We start from the raw sequence: 18,534 nt of genomic DNA on the forward strand, positions 1-18,534 counted from the left end.
GCCATGTAATGTTGCTGAAATTAAATGTTATTATGTTATTATATGATACTGAGTCAGAGCAGCGATCATGGAAGAGAGAACACAGACAGACAGCTCTGCAAGCTGATAATGCTCATCAGTAAATCAGTGGAAAATAAATAGAAATCATGATTCTGTCTGAGCTATGCGTTTTAAAACGAACACGCACTAGTGTAAATGTAGCCTAACAGATGTGTAAACTGAAGACTATTTGAGCTTTATTAAAACTATTTGCACTGATTTATTGTGTTGGTTACATTTTGTTCCTTTGTGCAGTGGCTCAGGAGATGAGTCTTTGAGTTTGTATAAACATCAACAAGCTGAAAAATAAAACCAAAGTTTTTTTTTTAGATAATGTAATCTTGTTAAAATTGATTTCATAAAATTGGTATAAAAAAAAGTATCGTTCAGGAACCGAAGTCAAGGTATCGGTATTGATATCGAAAATGTTTGAACGATACCCAGCCCTACCTTTAACAGGAGCCAGAGACGCTGAAGACGAACGTAAAGAGGAGAAAATACTGTAGCAGGCAGAGCAAGATCACGGTTCACGATGCACAAAATATTGGAAGAAAATCCTAAATACTGAATTGGGGGTTTATGTGAATGTATCTCTGAGGGGAACTGACTGTCTTCAGAAAAGTTTAGATAGTATTTTCTTTTCGTCTTACCTCCATAAAATCAAAGTCCCTTTAAGGCAAGTCGTTTCACTCAGCGGCCATCTTTGAAACACCTCTCGGGCATGCAAGTGCAGCTCCCGTCTCTTTGAATGAGGAAACATCAAATTCTCCTAAACTGTTCGCCAAGCTTAAGATTAAATTTCATATTTGAAATCACTAATGAAATCTGATAACAACTGTCTCATAAATGTTGTTTCTTTTGCTCAAATAGCATTAAAAAAAGCATATTTTTTTCAGGCTAGACCAGCTAGCGCAGTCCTAAGCTCACATCTCAGAACACTGACTGTTTCTATAGTAAACCGGGACTTCTAACAGCAGCTGCAGTGACGCTCTGACTTTAACGATTAGCCATTAGCAAGAAGGCTGTTATTCAATAGAGCGGCCATATTGAGCGTTGCATTTTTCCCCATTCAAAACTATACGAGTGACACGTCTTGGGTATTCTGTAGTCTTTGATATAATGCATATTAATGTAGTTTTTTAAAAGCGCAGCGCTGCTTTGTTTACAGCGGTAACCAAGGAAACGTTAAAAAAAACAAGGAAACGTTATATTGCAGCTGTTCCATAAGCGCCACCTGCTGGCAGAGAATGAAGTTGTGTTCTCATTCAGCCCGTCTGCTGTTTCTGTTTCGTGCAGATGTTTTATGTAGCATCATTTCAAAAAGCTAAGGTCAGACCATTCTGTTTTTGCTTTAAACTTTGAAATTATACAATTTAATTTACATCAAAAACTGCTTATACTTTATGTAGCATGCTTGTTTGGATTGTGATTAAAACACAGTGGTTCTGCAACTGTTTCATGGATTTTTATATAAAGGCACAGTCAAGGAAAAAATGTGATAAACAGTGAAACCAGAATCCTAATAAAAACTGTGATGCAGTTTTTTGGTCAAACTGCCCAGAACTACTTTTTCCTGTTCTTTCGGCCGCCTTTGTAGTTTTTCTTGTTGATTTTCTTCCTTGGGTGTGTCTCATTACCTCGTTAAGCTTGTTTGCCCCCGAGTATTTATGGCTCTTGTGTTTCTCTTGCTGCTTTGTCAGTGGTTGATTGTGATGGTTGGCTGTTTGTTTGTGTTTCTGTCATGTCTTATGATCCTCAAACACTGGCGTCTGTGGAGCTTGGACTGCCACAGACACCTGCCAACACCATCCCGGCCACTGGATCCATCTCGGGGCAGACAAGTCTGTTATCCAACGAGCCTCAAATGCTGGCGCAAAGGCTTGCATCCCAAGACTGGCAGTCTCGGAGGGCTTTTCCTTGTCCTCTGTGCTCCCAGTGATGAATTCACTGTTTTTTTGGCCGTCTCTGAACTCTCTGTGTCCTCTGTCGACTCTGTTACAGCCACAGAGACCATTCCTGAACTCTGTGTGTTCCCTGTCGCCCTTGAACTCCCTTGTTCTCTGTTACGGCCATTGAGGCCAGCCCTGAACTTTCTGTACTCCCTGGCTCTACTCTGCCATGGTCTCCTGACTCCCTGTAGTCTTATGCTCCGCCACGGCACACAGGGCCTGGATACAACAAAGTCATTAAGTTAAGGGAACAGTTGGTTAAATGGTTAAAAGTACCTTGCCTCTGGCAAGAGATTTGTTGGCCGTCCCCAGCTGCATTATAAAGATGTCTGTAAGCATGACATGAAAGCTCTGTACATCAGTACGGAGAACTGGGAAGATGTTGCAGCTGAAAGCAACTGGTGGCGCAGTGTCCTTCAAATACAGCTTCAATTGGGGGAAGAACAGATCCAGACCTTAGCGGAGGAAAAGAGAGCAAAGAGAGCCCCCAGTGACTAGGGCTGTCACGATTATGAAATTTGGCTGACGATTAATTATGATCTCCGACGGGCGGTAAGAGCCACGGTAAGAGCCGACGATTAATTATGATCTCCGATGGTTGGTAAGAGCCGCCAAACTCCGATACAGGGAACGAATAGAGTCTGATTTTCAGCTCAGTGACTCTCGACGCATGTGGCAGGGACTGAGAACCATCTGTACCTTTGGAAATAAATCCTCTGCAGCTGCGAGAGCAGACCCGTCGCTGGCTGACGAGTTAAACTCTTTCTACAGCCGCTTTGAATGCAATCAAGGCAGCGCGACTCTGCCGATCAGCGCGTCAGGAAGCTGCAGACAGAGCAGCGATAATCATGTAATCACTGTGTCGGAGGACCAACTCCACCACCCTGAACGTGGGAGCTCCACAGGGCTGTGTCCTCTGCTCTACACACATGACTGTGTGTCTTCCCACAGCTCCACATCTATTATCAAATTTGCTTATGATACTGTGGTTCTGGGCCTCATTTCCAACAACAATGAGGCATACTTGGATGAGGTAGAGAAACTCACATCATGGTGCCAGGACAATTGTCTCTCTATGAATGTGAGTAAAACTAAAGAGCTGATTGTGGACTTCAGGAAGAGACAGCAGCGGCCCTATACTCCTCTTATGATCAGTGGGACCCCAGTGGAGAGGGTGAGCAGCTTCAAGTACCTTAATTTAAGGGTTCAGTAAATAATTAAGATGTTATCTTTTAATATTTTTGAGTTATTATTTTGCAGTGTAAGATTATGTAGAGTATTCCAAATTCCAAGAATTGGCCAATACCGATCCAACACCAGCGCTATTTTTTTCCTACACCACTACAGAATAGCAGTACTGTGTTTGTGGAACTAATGGTCACTCTTTTAAACCCTTTGTTAAACACAATCCACTAAATACTCACTTCCTCATTACAGAGAAAAACTACATTTGAATAAAAATATATAAGCTATGAAATTAAACTAGCTGACTGAATAATTTAGCAGCAAAAGCAACATCTTGAAAAAAAAATCTTTGGTGTACATTATACAATTTAAACATGTTTATTGTTAACTATTTGTATTCTTACAAAGTAACTAACACACATCTCCACACATTCACAGCCACCTTCACTCACACACTCTTCCCATTCTTCTATTGTGGTGGCTTCTGTCGCTTCTGTGAGAAATCACTCTCGAAGTCTTCAGGTTTTGATGCCAGACTTTATTATCAGAGATAACGCATCTCTAGAGTTTGTGTCTGCACATTCTTTATACAGTTGTTCCTCAAGGTGTGTTCAATACATTTCATACATTGTCGTTGTTGTTTATCAACTCTTATCTTTTTTTGGCTGTGCCTCCAGTCTGCTTTTAGGAAGTAGACAGGAGGCCTCAATTAATGTTAAGTGAAACGAGGAGGCCTCATCGTATATTTTGTCTAATGTCCAAATAGTCTGTGCAGCTTCACCATATACTGCACTCCTGTAATCTCTGCACAGTCCTTTCTCTGCAGGCCTCCAAACACACAGACAAATACATGATTATAATAGTAGAATAACTTCTTCCTCTCTGAGGATCTTAGCGATCGATAATCAGTAATCGTTACTCCTGTAGGTCTGTATCTTCCTGCTTTCATCATGTTTCAGCATTTAATCACAGGAGTAAGAGACTGCTGATCTGAATATCAGTACAGCAGTGATTCATAGTTAGTTGAATTGTATACTAATATTTAATACAGATTACTGATGGATAATCTTACCTGATCAATCGGAGGCCATTTTAAGATTCTTATTGTCTGGCTAATTGACACTTACCAAATTATTTCAGTGAAGTGAATGTTAAAATGAAATATACTTTGTCAGCTTAAGTCATATTTATTTCCATATCACTATATAATACAGAATGTTTCAAAGCAGTGTCACAGTTATAAACAGGAAACAAATAATTGCTCATATTTTAATGTTATATTTGCTTTAATTTTCAACTCTATAGCAGATCAGCAGAAGACGATATAGTGTCATTCTTGAGCTCAATTCAAATAGTTCAAAATGAAGATTCAGATAAAATCTACCAACAGGTATGTCAAAAGATTATAGTTTTTTTTTTTTTAAGCAAGTCTGAGCAAATGTTGCATTGTTCGTTGAACTAAATCTGGTTTAAAATCTGATTTTCAACCCGCCCCTCTCGAATGATTGACAGCAGAGGGAACCAATCAGCACGTCTCCTGCATCAATGTTTCCAGCACTGATAATAACTCAGCATGCTGATTTCTGAAGATCATGTGACACTGAAGACTGATGCTGAAAATACATTTAAGCGAAACGTAATAATAATGCATTTTGTATATGCATGCAATGTTTCCAGCATTGATAATAAACCAGCATGATGATTTCTGAAGATCCTGTGACTCTGAAGACTGGAGTACTGATGCTGAATCACAGGAATAAATTATATTTTCTAGTATATTAAAATAAAATAGAAAAACATTATTTTATGTTGTAAACATATTTCACAATAACACTGTTTTTAATGTGTTGAATAAATGCAGTCTTAAAGAGCAGAAGAAAAAAAAAACATTACAAATCGTACTGATCCCAAACTTTTGAACAATATTGTGTGTTGTGAATTTAAAAAGCAAAGGTTTATTAATCAAACAGCGTCTGACGTTGTGCTGAAACATGAAGAAGCAGTAAAGGCCACAGACGGTACAGGATTGTTTTCTTGCTGGAAACACAATTCAGCACTGAATTACTTACAAAACATTTCACCTTTCCTTTAAATAATGACCAAATCAGGCCAGCGATTGTGGACATGATGATTTCTGAAGATCCTGTGACTCTGAAGACTGGAGTACTGATGCTGAATTACAGGAATAAATAATATTTTCTAGTATATTAAAATAAAATAGAAAAACATTATTTTATGTTGTAAACATATTTCACAATAACACTGTTTTAATGTGTTGAATAAATGCAGTCTTAAAGAGCAGAAGAAAAAAAAAACATTACAAATCGTACTGATCCCAAACTTTTGAACAATATTGTGTGTTGTGAATTTAAAAAGCAAAGGTTTATTAATCAAACAGCGTCTGACGTTGTGCTGAAACATGAAGAAGCAGTAAAGGCCACAGACGGTACAGGATTGTTTTCTTGCTGGAAATATTAGAAACAGCAGAAACACAATTCAGCACTGAATTACTTACAAAACATTTCACCTTTCCTTTAAATAATGACCAAATCCAGATTGTAGAGCTCGGATCAAATGCTGTTTAATCACATTTGAGGGATAAGCAAATTTACTGGAACAAATGCATTAAAAAAAAAAAATGTCTGTAATATAGATCTGGGCTAAGATTAGTGTAAGAATAATCATTCTTGAGTTCATCTTTTTTCACAAACTTTACTCTGTTTTTCACTCCGTTCTGCTTCAGATCCTCTTCATGCAAACCAACACGAGAAGAACGAGACACACGGACAGATTGCTTCACATCTCCTCTTCAGTTTATTGGTCAGATGCACACTTTCTAAGGGAGGATGAAGAGAATGGCCGGTTAGAACTAGTCTGAAAAGATACCTCTCCTACTGTTGAGAGTCGAGATCCGTGGACAGCTTTTATCAGTACAGAAGACCTTCTTTCTCATACAGAGCTCCTGTGTTTTTCACTCTCGGTCTCACATTTAACAACAGATTTAGACTTTTTTCCATGACCGTGGTAATCATAAGCATGTGTTAGCCTGTGAGTATAGAAGCCTGCAAGAGAAAGGAATGTGAGACATATGTGTATATGATGGGGCCTCTTTAGTCACGAGGCTTCCTGTCCGCTGCGACTGTGAAATGTATAGAACACGCCTGGAGGAAAAACTGTAATGAAAGGGTGTTCAGAGCAGACACAGACTCTCAGAGTTTCTCGGGCTCATTGTCTCTGATAATAAAAGTCTCTCTTCTGGCGTCAAAACCTCAAGACTTAGAGAGTGATTTCTCAGAGAAGCGGCAGAAGACACAAGTCTTCTGAGGAGAGGTGAGCAGTTCACGGTATTTCACACATTTAAAACAACTGAAAAATACACTTTACACGATTTGTTTATGCAACAATATATGCGGTCGTTTCTGCTTTATTTTCACCGGGTACAGCGCTGTTTGTGTGTTTGCTGACTTAAATAAACACTTAGAAGAGCAGGCAGCAAGCGTGTGAGGAACACGTTAAGTTCATTCAGACCTGAGCGATTTTGTGTTTTTGTGTGTTTGGTTGTTTGGATTTTTGATGTTTTCGTTGTTACTGAATGTCTCGTGATCTGTGAGTGGAATGGATGCGCACCGATACAAGCTGCTCTGCTTTTATTTGTAATGCTGTTTGTCTTTTGAGATTTATCTTTGGCAGATCACATTTGTTATAGTCGGTTAAATAGCGTGATACAGTTAGTTTTAGGTTCGATATTTGCTGGATAATCGCTTATGTTGTTTAAGGGACCGTCTGCAAGTAATTCAAATGACTGATGTTTATAGAGGCCAGAATGTGAGCTACAACATTTGAAATGTGGGGAAAAAACAAACAAACAACCAAAAAACTATTAGTAATTTACAGTGTTTTTTTTAATCTAATTGAGTATTGTACTTGTAGAAAGAGATTTAACTGAGGTAAAGTATTTGAGTATTGCACTTGTGTGTTTTAAGATTTGTTGTGTATGTTAAAAGTCATTTTAATTAGGCTAATACTTCGACGTGTTAATGTAATTGGTGGAACTGTCAGACGGTCCCTTAGGCGTCATGTGGCAGTTATAACGCTTTAAACGTTTTGATTGAATGTATCATGTCGATATATAATAGTTGCATATTGTTAAAACTAATTGTGGTATTGATATCGTTGTAAGACTATAAACTCTTTAGAACAAGGGCAGGGGAAAGATCAGCCTATCTGACGAATATCGAACCTAAAACTAACTTTAGCGCTCTTCACAAAGTTAAAATTCAGTAGCCTACAGATACTGCCACGCCACGTGGGACATTAAAAATCTAAACATTAATATGAACAGATTATAATGTAGACACTGGAAACATAAAAATTTCACTTTGTGGTACTCTTTCTGTTTAAAAGTAGATTTTATCATCAGTTTCTGCGCATATATAACATGTTAATCATTTAAGCACTTTAGTGTTATGCAGGGCTTGAAAACGAAAAAAAAAAAAGAAATTCAATCGGTTCACTCCGAGCAGATTCGATATTTTAACGTTTCTGTTCCTGCGTTCCTCTGTTTAATTACCGTTCCAAAACCGGTTTGGGTAGAAGAAATACCGGTTAATAATGTTATTTTTTTCTTTGCCTATAATTGGTCTATTAATAATAATAATAATAAAGTACTGTGTTTTCTTTACTCAAAAAGAAAAAGAAAAAAAAAAGCAGGAAGAGATCTGGTAGCCTATCTTAACCCGCTGCGCTTAGTCACAGCCAATACAGCATCATCTTTTCTAGATTTTGGCCAAATTTGGAAAAAAAATCTATCAACACTTTAAAGACATTAAAGTATTTTTAAGATATTTAAAAAAAATGCTACTTGTATAAGATTGGGTTTTGAGAGTGAAAAAAAAAACCGGTAACTTTATTTTAGGGTCTCTTAACTAGTTTCTTATCAGCATGCATATTACTAGAATATTAGCCATTTATTAGTAGTAATTAAGCACATATTAATGCCTTATTCTACATGACCTTATTCTACATCCCTAATCCTACCCAATACCTAAACCTAACAACTACCTTACTAACTATTAATAAACAGTAATTAGGAATTTATTTAGGGAAAATTCGTAGTTAATAGTGAATAAGAGTTCCCTATTCTAAAGTGTTACCAAAAAAAACAGTCACGTATAGGCTCACGTCACATTTTATTAGCCCTATTACATTCAGAAATAATGTAGGCTCAAATGCTGGTAGGCTAAAGCAAAATGTTTACAAACATTATAAACACAGTTATTAGTTTCTCTCCACAACAAATCCTCTAAAGTTAAGGCTTTCAAAAAAACGAAAACCAGAGCAGTACCCATAATTCCAATAGACTCCAATCTGCCCAACAAAATACTGTGCGAAATAGTGTCAAATGCTGCACTCAGATCTAACAAGATAAGTATACATAGAAGTCCTGAATCAGCAGTAGACTTCTTAACTACTGCAGTCTCAACACCATGATGTGGACAGAAACCCGATTGGAATTGCTCATATAAGCTATTATCCGAAAGATGAGCCTGAACCTGTGCAGCAACAACCTTTTCCAATATTTTTGAGAGAAACGGTAGATTGAGATGGTGCATAAATTATCAAAGTTACTTTAATCAGTCCCCGGCTTCTTAGGTATAGGAGTTATCACAGCAGTTTTGAGTACAGATGGAACAATACCAGAAACAAGCGAAGAGTGTATGATATTAGTAATTAAAGAAGAGAGAGAAGATAAACAGGCTTTAACCAAATGCGTTGGAATAGGATCCAAAAGTAGATTTAGATTTGTAAATACAACGTACCACTTCCTCTGTGCTCGGAAGTTTAAAAGTAGAAAGAGTAGAGATTAGAGGTAGGTCAAAACAAATATTCACCGCAAAACAACCTGAACTTGATGCAGAAATTTTCTGATAAATATCATCAGTTTTTCTAACAAAAAAAAGACATAATAGCTTCACAGAGATCAACAGAATACAAACGAGAAGGAAAAGCGTCTGGTGGCTTTAGAATATTCTTTACCACAGAATAAAGCATTTTTGTGTTCCCATTAAACAGGCATAATAATCAGTTTTAGCTGTAGAAAGAGCTACCTTATAGTTACGCATATGCTCAGAATACAGTTCTTTATGTATCAGAAGTCCAGTCCTGACATACAAACGCTCCAGACAACGCCCTTGACTTTTAACTGTCGTAGCTCAGGAGTGAACCACGGTGCAGAATTAACAAACAAAACAGTCCTGGTTCTCAATGGCGCATGAGCATCTAGGATTGTTTGGAGTCCAGAGTTGAAATAAAAAAACAGTTAATCTGGAATAGAAAGATGACCATTGCTAAAAAGGGTGGCATTTCCTTCAGCAAAAGCTGAAACATCAATGTTCTTTATGTTCCAAAATGTAATGGTACAACAGAGATTAAACCTGAATACAGGTAATTGAGGATTAAAAGACACCAGCATATGGTCTGATAAAGACACATCAGAGATACTGCAATTATGAGGAATTACACCTGAGCAACGCACCAGATCCAGCGTATTACCTTTTGAGTGAGTAGGAGAATTTATAACTTGTTTAAACATAACTGTCCAGACATGATAAAAAATCCCTCGTACATACACTACCAATATTGTCAATATGAATACCAAAATCCACAAGCAAAATCACATTAGGAGACAATGAACAAAGATACGTTAAAGGAGCAAAAAGTTCAGGTAAAAAAGCAGAACTAGCCTTAGGAGGACGATGTTGTCATGCCCTTGGACTGCCCCTGTGCTCATGTCTTGTGTTTTGCTCCCCATGACCCAGTTTCTCCTGTGTTTGATTGTGTTTATTGATTCCAGGTGTTTCTCGTTAATTCCCTCGTTTGGTTCCAGATATTTAAGCCCTGTGTTTTCCTGAGTCCTGCGTCCAGTGTTATACGTCAAACCTATGTTCTACGTGTGCGTGCCTTCCTGTAAGTCTTTATTTGGATATATAAAGATTGTTCCTTGTGTTAACCTTGTGTTAACCAGTCGTCTCTGCGCTCTTCGTTCCTACACAGTAGGCAGACCGTGACAGATACAGTAGCAAGAATCGTAGGAGTTGACCATTAATTTGCAGAGCAGTTGACTCAAATTAAGTATATTCTGGCAGAGATATATCTGAGAATTTCCACTTCTCATTGTATAATATTGCTAGACCTCCTCCACGACCAGATACACGGGGCTTACAAGTGTAAGCATACCTTGGGGGAATAGAATGATTAAGTTGGTTAAAGTCATTACTTTGTTGCCAAGTCAGACAGAAAAAATCAAACTTAAGGTCCGAGAGCAAGTCATAAACAATAGGACCCTTGTTGGACAATGATCAAATGTTCCATAGTCCAAAAGTAAGATAATTCTTACCAGTATTTGTGCTGACCGATCTTACTAACTTGGTTAGCATGCTGTGGTCCACAGCCCGTGGATGTTTCTTTGTAGGACGATGACTGGAAGACCTCAGGGTTGATATTGTACCTGAAGAGCCAGTTTTATAGCTTCGTCGAGACCCCCGGTGTATATATCGGTGTCGTGGCTGGTAAGCGATGTCCTGATGAAACTGCAGAGTATGAGGAGGCTCATAAAGATGAAAATTGAGCTGAAACAGTTCAACCGCCGTATGTTGTTGAATTAAAACCATAGAACGAAAAACAGAGAAAAGGATCCAGGCAAATGTGATCCAAATTGGCAGCTTATTAGTCCTCATTTTCCCACTCCCAAAAGAAACTCCCCAAGACAGTCAAGCAACTCCAGGAGTTTAAATGCATTATCAAAACCAGGTAGGCAGAGTCTAGTTAGTATTACGCATTTCTGACAGTAAAACTCAGTAAAATCTTAGTCATAAAACACAATAAAATCCTAAAACAGTGATATCCTCCTGAAGCAGCGGCAGCTAACACGTGCCAGCGTTCACTTTCGCAAACCAAGACCAAAGTGATTTTTAAAAGCAGTAAGGCAATAATCAAAAACTTTTATTGGAAAAAAAATCCTGATTTTTATTTTTTTTTTCAACAGTACACAATTACAAATTACAAAATATTACAAATATACACAGAAGCATGTTACACACATAGCTCATTTGTTTGAAATGCATCTGTTAAAATATTACCCCATGTAAAAGCAAAATCAAAAACTAAAAATCTAATAATACTTAATCTTCCCCCCCCAAAAAAAACTGCTTAACGTAATATAATGTTACACAACAAGGACAATGACAGCAACTAAATAAATAAAAAATAAATTTCTAAATTTAAGAAAGACTTTCTTTGAAAGTGTACTGCTTTTAAAGCTCCACCATTATACTCCTCAAGTGAATACTTCAAGGGACAGTTCACCCAAAAAGGAAAATTCTGGTATCATTTACTCACCCTCAAGTTGTTCCAAACCTGTATAAATGTATTTGTTCTGCTGAACACAAAGGCAGATATTTTGAAGAATGTTTGTAGCCAAACAGCTTTGAGGAACCATTGACTTCCATAGTAGAAAAAAAAATACTATAGAAGTCAATGGTGCCCCAAAACTGTTCGGTAATAATAATAATAATTTTTACTTATATAGTGCCTTTCCAACACCCAAGGTCACTTTACAAGTCAGGTTTAAGGAACAGAAACAAATTAACATCAATACCAGAAGACAAAACACATACCAAGAACTGAGATTAATATACAGAGACCACTTACAAAGTTAGATTAGAGATACAGAGAGAATGTAGATAAACATCCATAACAGGGTACAAATTACAGACTGAGAACTGAAGACTCAGAGAAAAAAAATAGTTTTTAAGAGGTTTTTGAAGGAGAGAAGGGAGGATGCTTGACGAATGTTTTGGGGAAGAGTATTCCACAATCTTGGAGCCACAACACTGAAAGCCCTAGCTCCCATAGTCACCAGACAAAACTTAGGGGTGACTAACAATCCCTCACTAGAAGATTGTAAGGAGCGGGCAGGAATATAAGGCAGGAGTAAGTCAGATAAATATGTAGTACCAAGGTTATGGAGAGCTTTATAAGTGAGAATTAGTATCTTGTAGTTTATGCGCAAGGAGACCGTAGAATGACATAGAATGGTTCCTTTGTGCATACAATTCTCCCTAGAGAGAAGGGCCCCCCGAGTCTTGTTATGGTAAAGAAAGAAAGCCCACTTGTATTTTTCCAGATGTTTCTAATCTGAGGGTCTGTATACTTCAGCCATGTAGGCATTTTCCACACAGGCATATGTGATGATTATGGAAGAATAACTGGATATATAAATTGTTATATTCATAATGATTACACTCGAACACTTCCTATTTTGACCAATAAAAATCTTCGACACATTTTCGTCTCATTTTTATTCATTGACGAAAATGTCAATATATTTTTGTCATAGTTTTTTTCATTCAAGTTTCGAGTTTTAGTTCGTCATTGTCTCGTTGTCGTCAGTGGAAAAAAATTTGTTGACGAACATTATGACGAAAATTATTCGTCAACTAAATTAAAGGGTTAGTTCACCCAAAAATTTAAATTAGCCCATAAATTACTCACCCTCAAGTCATCCTAGGTGTATATGACTTTCTTCTTTCAGACGAATCCAGTCGGAGTTATATTAAAAATTGTCTTTGATCTTTCAAGCTCTGTCGTTGTACTCAGCGGGTGTTGCAGTGCAGTGCTAAAATTATTACGTTTTGAATATGGATATTTTTCTTACAAAAACGCATCGATTCACTACAGGAGGCCTTTGTTCACCCCCCCGGAGCCGTGTGAGACACTTTTTTTTGTGGAAGGGGCTTTTTATTTCACATCATTTGAACCGAAGCACTGCAACACCCGCTGAGTACAACGACAGAGCTTGAAAGATCAAAGACAATTTTTAATATAACTCCGACTGGATTCGTCTAAAAGAAGAAAGTCATATACACCTAGGATGACTTGAGGGTGAATAATTTATGGGCTAATTTTAATTTTTGGGTGAACTAACCAAAAATTTCGCAGTAGCTAATGCCAAGTTATCCAAACAACTGTATGATTATCTGGCCCTTATTGACAATCCTGATGGTCCTCTGGTCCTTCATGGGCATTGTCTCCTCAATGGATCCTGGGATGAGGGTTTCATCTGCAGCCTGGAGAATGCAGTTAAAAAATGAGAATCAATATTACTCTTGAAATATCAAACTTAATTTCATCAATTTAATAATGTCTGTATCTTGAGAAATGTAAGCTTGAACATAATGAGAACAAGTCATGGTCAACAACGACTGATTGCAGATAACTGTTAGACCTCAGTTCTGGGATTGCTAATGGTAGGCAAAGAAATCCAGTAGTGTCAAACTGTAAAATGATATAGCACATTTTGAACACGTACATGGATAATTGCAGAGATGTCCAAAGTGTGGATGGTTTGGATGTTTCGGTTGCTCCAGTCTAACTGCAACTACTACTGTGCACCCTTAGGCTACATCTACACTAATCCGGATAAATTTGAAAACGGCGTTTTCATCTAAAAACGCTCCGCGTCCACACTATCATTTTCAATAATTTCCCAAAAGTTGGTCATCCACACTGAAACGACTGAAAACGCTTTCATCCCTGTACTGCGCATGCGTAAAACATTAGATGCTTTGACCTGTGTCATATCCGTCTGACGTTTATTTATTTTCTGGCTCTTTGAAACGTCACGGCAATATGTCGAGGAAAAGCACAGAGTTTTTTAAATGGACCGACAGTGAGGTGTTGTTGCTCCGAGTAACACAGGAGTATAAAGTTCCAAAAGCGGGCGATAATATAGACTGGGAGATGTGCCAAAACAAATACGGCAAAATATTGGACCGCTTCAAAGAACAGTAACTGAGAGCATCCAAAACAACTGCTGTACAATGTCATCCACCATTTCAACTGAATTGGTCACATGACTGCGTCACATGACTAAAAATGCGTCATCGTTTTCGAAAGCCTCTGTTTTCACAGTCCACACTGCAACGCGAAAACTGCGTTTTCAAATTTTTCCACCTTGGAGAGCGTTTTCAAAATGATATGTTTTCGTTGCCTAAAAACGCCATCTCAGTGTGGACGGAAGGCCAAAACGGAAAGAAAAATATGCGTTTTTAAACCAAAACGTATTAGTGTGGACATAGCCTTAATACACTGACACATTAAATGGACATGTCACGTGTATGTTCCTGTTCTCCCTATTTGTTTTTTTCCTGTTCCTGTCCTCGTCATGTGAATTCATCTCAGGTTGTGTTTGATGAATTAGTTTGTATTGTTCCCAGGTGTGTCCCATTAGTCTCTGTCCATTTAAACCATGTGTTTCCCAGAGTTTCTTTGTCTGCTGTTAAACATCAATCCATGTGTTCCTGTGTTTCCGAAGTTCCCCGTGTGTTTGAATTAAATTCCATGTTCGAAAATATTCTCCTCGCTCCTTCCTGCCTGAGTGGATCGTGACAGAACAGCAGATCTAAGAAGAAGTAAGCGGCGCCCCCTCTTCCCATTTGTTTTCCGTTTTTTTTAAAGAAGTGTTTTGTTTTGTTTTCCCGTTTGTTTCTCCCGTTGTCATGGAGGAGCGAGCAAAGTTAATCGCCGTGGCTCGGGCAAACCCCGACACAATTCTCTATACGAGGGCGTTCGTGCCACTTGCCCTAGCCAGCTCCCTCGAGGGGGAAACCCTCGTGATGCTGTTCCGGATCGGGATTACTTACCATCGTCCCGCAGAGCTCCCAGACACCCTACCAACCTCGGCTGGAAGGAGGCAGTCATCCGGTGTCTGGAGAGCCTCCGATCCGGGACCAATCTGCCGGCCGTTCCCGAGTCAAGTCAGCCGGCCGATCATGTGGCAAGCCCGCCGGCGGTTCCTCAGTCAAGCCTACCAGCCCCAAAGCTCACTCCAGTGCCAGCTTCTTGAAAGCGCCTTGCTGTGCCTGCTCCTCCAGAGCCTCCCAGTCCCCGAATCCAGCCTGGTGTGGGCTCCAGTTCCCGAGTATAGCCCACGGAGTGCTCCTGTTCCCCAGTTAAGCCCAGGAAGGGCTCCTGATTCCTTGTATAGCCCACGGAGGGCTCCTGATCCCCAGCTAAGTCCAAGGAGGGCTCAAGATCCCCAGTTGAGCCCAGGGAGGGCTTCAGATCCCCAGTTCCCCAGGGCTCGCTCCAGTGTCGGCTCCAGCCCCAGGGCTCCCTCCAGTGTCGGCTCCAGCCCCAGAGCTGTATAAAAACATGGACGTAGTGTCCGTGTGTCACGTGTATGTTCCAGTTCTCCCTATTTGGTTTTTCCTGTTCCTGTCCTCGTCATGTGAATTCGTCTCCGGTTGTGTTTCATTAATTAGTTCGTATTGTTCCCAGGTATGTCCCATTAGTTTCTGTCCATTTAAACCCTGTGTTTCCCAACATTTCTTGGTCTGCTGTTAAATGTCTGTTCCCCCTGCTACGTGTGCCTTTATGTCTCTTTATTTGGATGAATAAAGCTGGTTCTAGGTTTAAGTACTCCGACAGCTCCTCGATTCCTGGTTCCAACACAGTAGCAGTAGCCGAAGCAGTGTTGCCAATTTAGCTACTTTGTAGCTAGATTTAGCGACTTCCCTGCCCCTTTTGAGACTTTTTTCAAAAGTTTAGGGACAACCCTGTGTTTCCCAGAGTTTCTTTGTCTGCTGTTAAACGTCAATCCATGTGTTCCTGTGTTTCTGAAGTTCCCCGTGTGTTTGAATTAAATTCCATGTTCGAAAATATTCTCCTGCGTCTCCTCGCTCCTTCCTGATTGAGTGGATCGTGACATCGTGACGTCACCTGTAGGTTTCCGAAGAGTGTTTTTGAAGCCTAAAGTAGGCGGAGCCGACTGTCACCGTCTTGGCAGCGCATCACCGCGCGTCACTCACGGATAATCGGAAATATGCAAAGAGGCGGGAGCTGGTTGCTGAAACCACGCCCACCTAGCTCGACGGTGGTGACAGCAGTGGCAATCCACCTGTCACTCAAGTGGCCATGCCCTTAATTATGCAGAACTTTAAGACCTAATATAATTTAAATGGATGAGTTATAAAAAAATTCACCCCCCTCACAGTTGTCATGAAGGGCAAAATTAGCTATATAGACCAAAATAATGTTTTGAACCAGGCATGCTTTTTTAAACATATTTTTTTCTGCTGTAAAGTTGGGCATTTTAACATGGGGAGTCTATGGGATTGACTCCCTTTTGCAGCCAGCCTCTAGTGGCCATTTGACGAATTACAGTTTGTCACTTCCGTGTTGGCTTCACGAGAGAGAGCCGGGAGGTTGCCGCTTGCTTTGGACTGACAGTGAAGTGAATGTCAATAAGTGCACTTGTCTGGTGGAATATCAGATATCTGTAAAATATCAAAAGTATGCATAAGTTTTAAAACAGTTATTATAATTAATACTATTGGATTATGCTCATGAAATGATATGAAAATGCATATCATTCAAAGCAGTCATCGGAGATGTACACATGAGAATGTAACCACTTAAAACAAAAGTAAAATTTTTTAATAATACTCACCACTACTAAACAGCATTGAAAAGAAGAAGAAGAAAGAACGGTCCAGGAGAATAAGGGATCTTGACCGGAGAAACCAGAAATGTAAACAGAAAGCATATTAAATGTTACTTTTTGTCACGATCTCCATCCCGGACTTTTGCCACTTCAAAGTACTCCATTTCCCATAACACCCCACGCCTAGGAACTGATTACATACACACCTGGTTCCAATCAGGAGGACTGTTTAAGCTGCACACCCACCCACTCACATTGTGAAGTCTTGTTCAGCTGTTAGCGGACACCTCTGAGCGTTCCCATGTTTTTTTTTTGCCTTGCCTTGCCTTGTTTTTGTCTTGCCTTTCATGTTTTTTGGACCTTGGACTGTTTCCTTGTTTTTATGATTGTTTGCTGCCTGCTCTGACCTTTGCCTCTTTTGGATTACTCTTTTGCTTTGCCCTGGATATAATTGTTTGCTGGTGTTTGAACTTGCCTGTCTCGACCACGCTTTTAATAAAGCTTGCAATTGGATCTCTTTTGTCACGCCCAGTCTGTTACAGAAGACTTCGCCTATCACAGATCCAGCAGCTTTACCAGACATCAGACCAACTATGGATCCAGCAACAATGAATTTGCATCTTCATCAAGGAGACAGACCGATTAAGGATTACGTGGATGAATTTTGAGAGTTATGCTATGCTGTGGACTTTAATGATACTGCCTTAAAATACATTTTTCGTCACGGACTAAATGACTCTCTTAATTATCTTATGCCTCGCCATACCCTTCACTGGACTCTGGCTCAATATATTGACTTTGCACTCCGGTTGAGTGGTTCCTCATTTACTGTGGGGATTGCTAATGAGGAACCCTGCTATCCTCCAGTACCCACCACACCAAGAACATCTTCACACCCTGACTGTCATGTCAGGGCCTGCTCAATTATTGATAAACACGTCACACAGCATGAGCGTGAATCATGCGATGTCCGTCTTTGAACTCGCATGTGTCTGATCCACTAGGAGAACTGGAAAGTGTTGTAGACCGCTTCAAGCTTCAAACGGTAATGTCCAGTGTAGACATGACACAAATTTTTATTTAGTCGACATACAAAGAAAAAGATTACACACATTTAGAAAAACGTTAATATACATGATAATTTTCAGACGCAGCTAAAGCTTGTGTTAACGTTAGCTAACTTGATCATTAGTACAAACGGTAACTTTTAAAACAATGTTATTTGATATGAAAAGTACATAAAACCTGAATGAATATATGCACATTCAAATGCTGAGTGGCTACTCTAAACTGAATTTTAGTTTAAAGTTTTAATTACCTCAGTGTAGAGCTCAGATCCCTTCCACAGCGAGAGACAAAATGGCGATGGGTGCGAATCGGTTTTCTTCACAAAGGGGCGGGGTTTCTGAAGAAAACATAACTACTTTATTTAGCTTCAGCATGACTAATTCTATATGATTGAACATCCTTACAGAATAAATACATGGTACATGATTAAAATATGTTTAGATGAGAAACATAAATCATGTAGGAAATACAAAATGCATATTTAAAAATTCAACAACCTCCTCATTGCCATTTTTCAGTGTATTTGGAAGAATTTTCATTATATTCTTTTTTATATTTCTAAACAGATATCATCTTACATGTTAATACAGGGGGCAGAATGTAAATACATGGATAGAAACGTTAACAATGGTGTTAGATAAAATTTTAGTTAGACTATGTGTAGTTTCAATGCTTTTAGTCATCAACAGTGAACTGGTGTGTCTCCCCTGTAGAGCAGCCGCAGCACAGGATTAAGCAAACACACAGAGCCAGTGTACTGCCATAACATTCTCAAGTTTATTGCCATAA

The 18,534-nt window shown here is 39.1% G+C and overlaps 1 protein-coding gene across 1 annotated transcript in view; it reads left to right on the plus strand.

Moving 5' to 3' along the window:
* Positions 1-6,435: 6,435 nt before the first annotated feature.
* The window catches only part of LOC107669268 (zinc finger protein 431-like), an 18,175-nt gene continuing 6,076 nt past the window's right edge, over positions 6,436-18,534 (plus strand). Inside the window, exon 1 of the mRNA XM_016461447.1 lies at positions 6,436-6,503. The gene's annotated coding sequence lies outside the window, so the exon portion shown is untranslated. The remainder of the gene's footprint in view (positions 6,504-18,534) is intronic.

The sequence above is a fragment of the Sinocyclocheilus anshuiensis genome, unplaced genomic scaffold (assembly GCF_001515605.1).
Source record: "Sinocyclocheilus anshuiensis isolate Anshui unplaced genomic scaffold, SAMN03320099.WGS_v1.1 scaffold632, whole genome shotgun sequence".
Lineage (NCBI taxonomy): Eukaryota > Metazoa > Chordata > Actinopteri > Cypriniformes > Cyprinidae > Sinocyclocheilus > Sinocyclocheilus anshuiensis.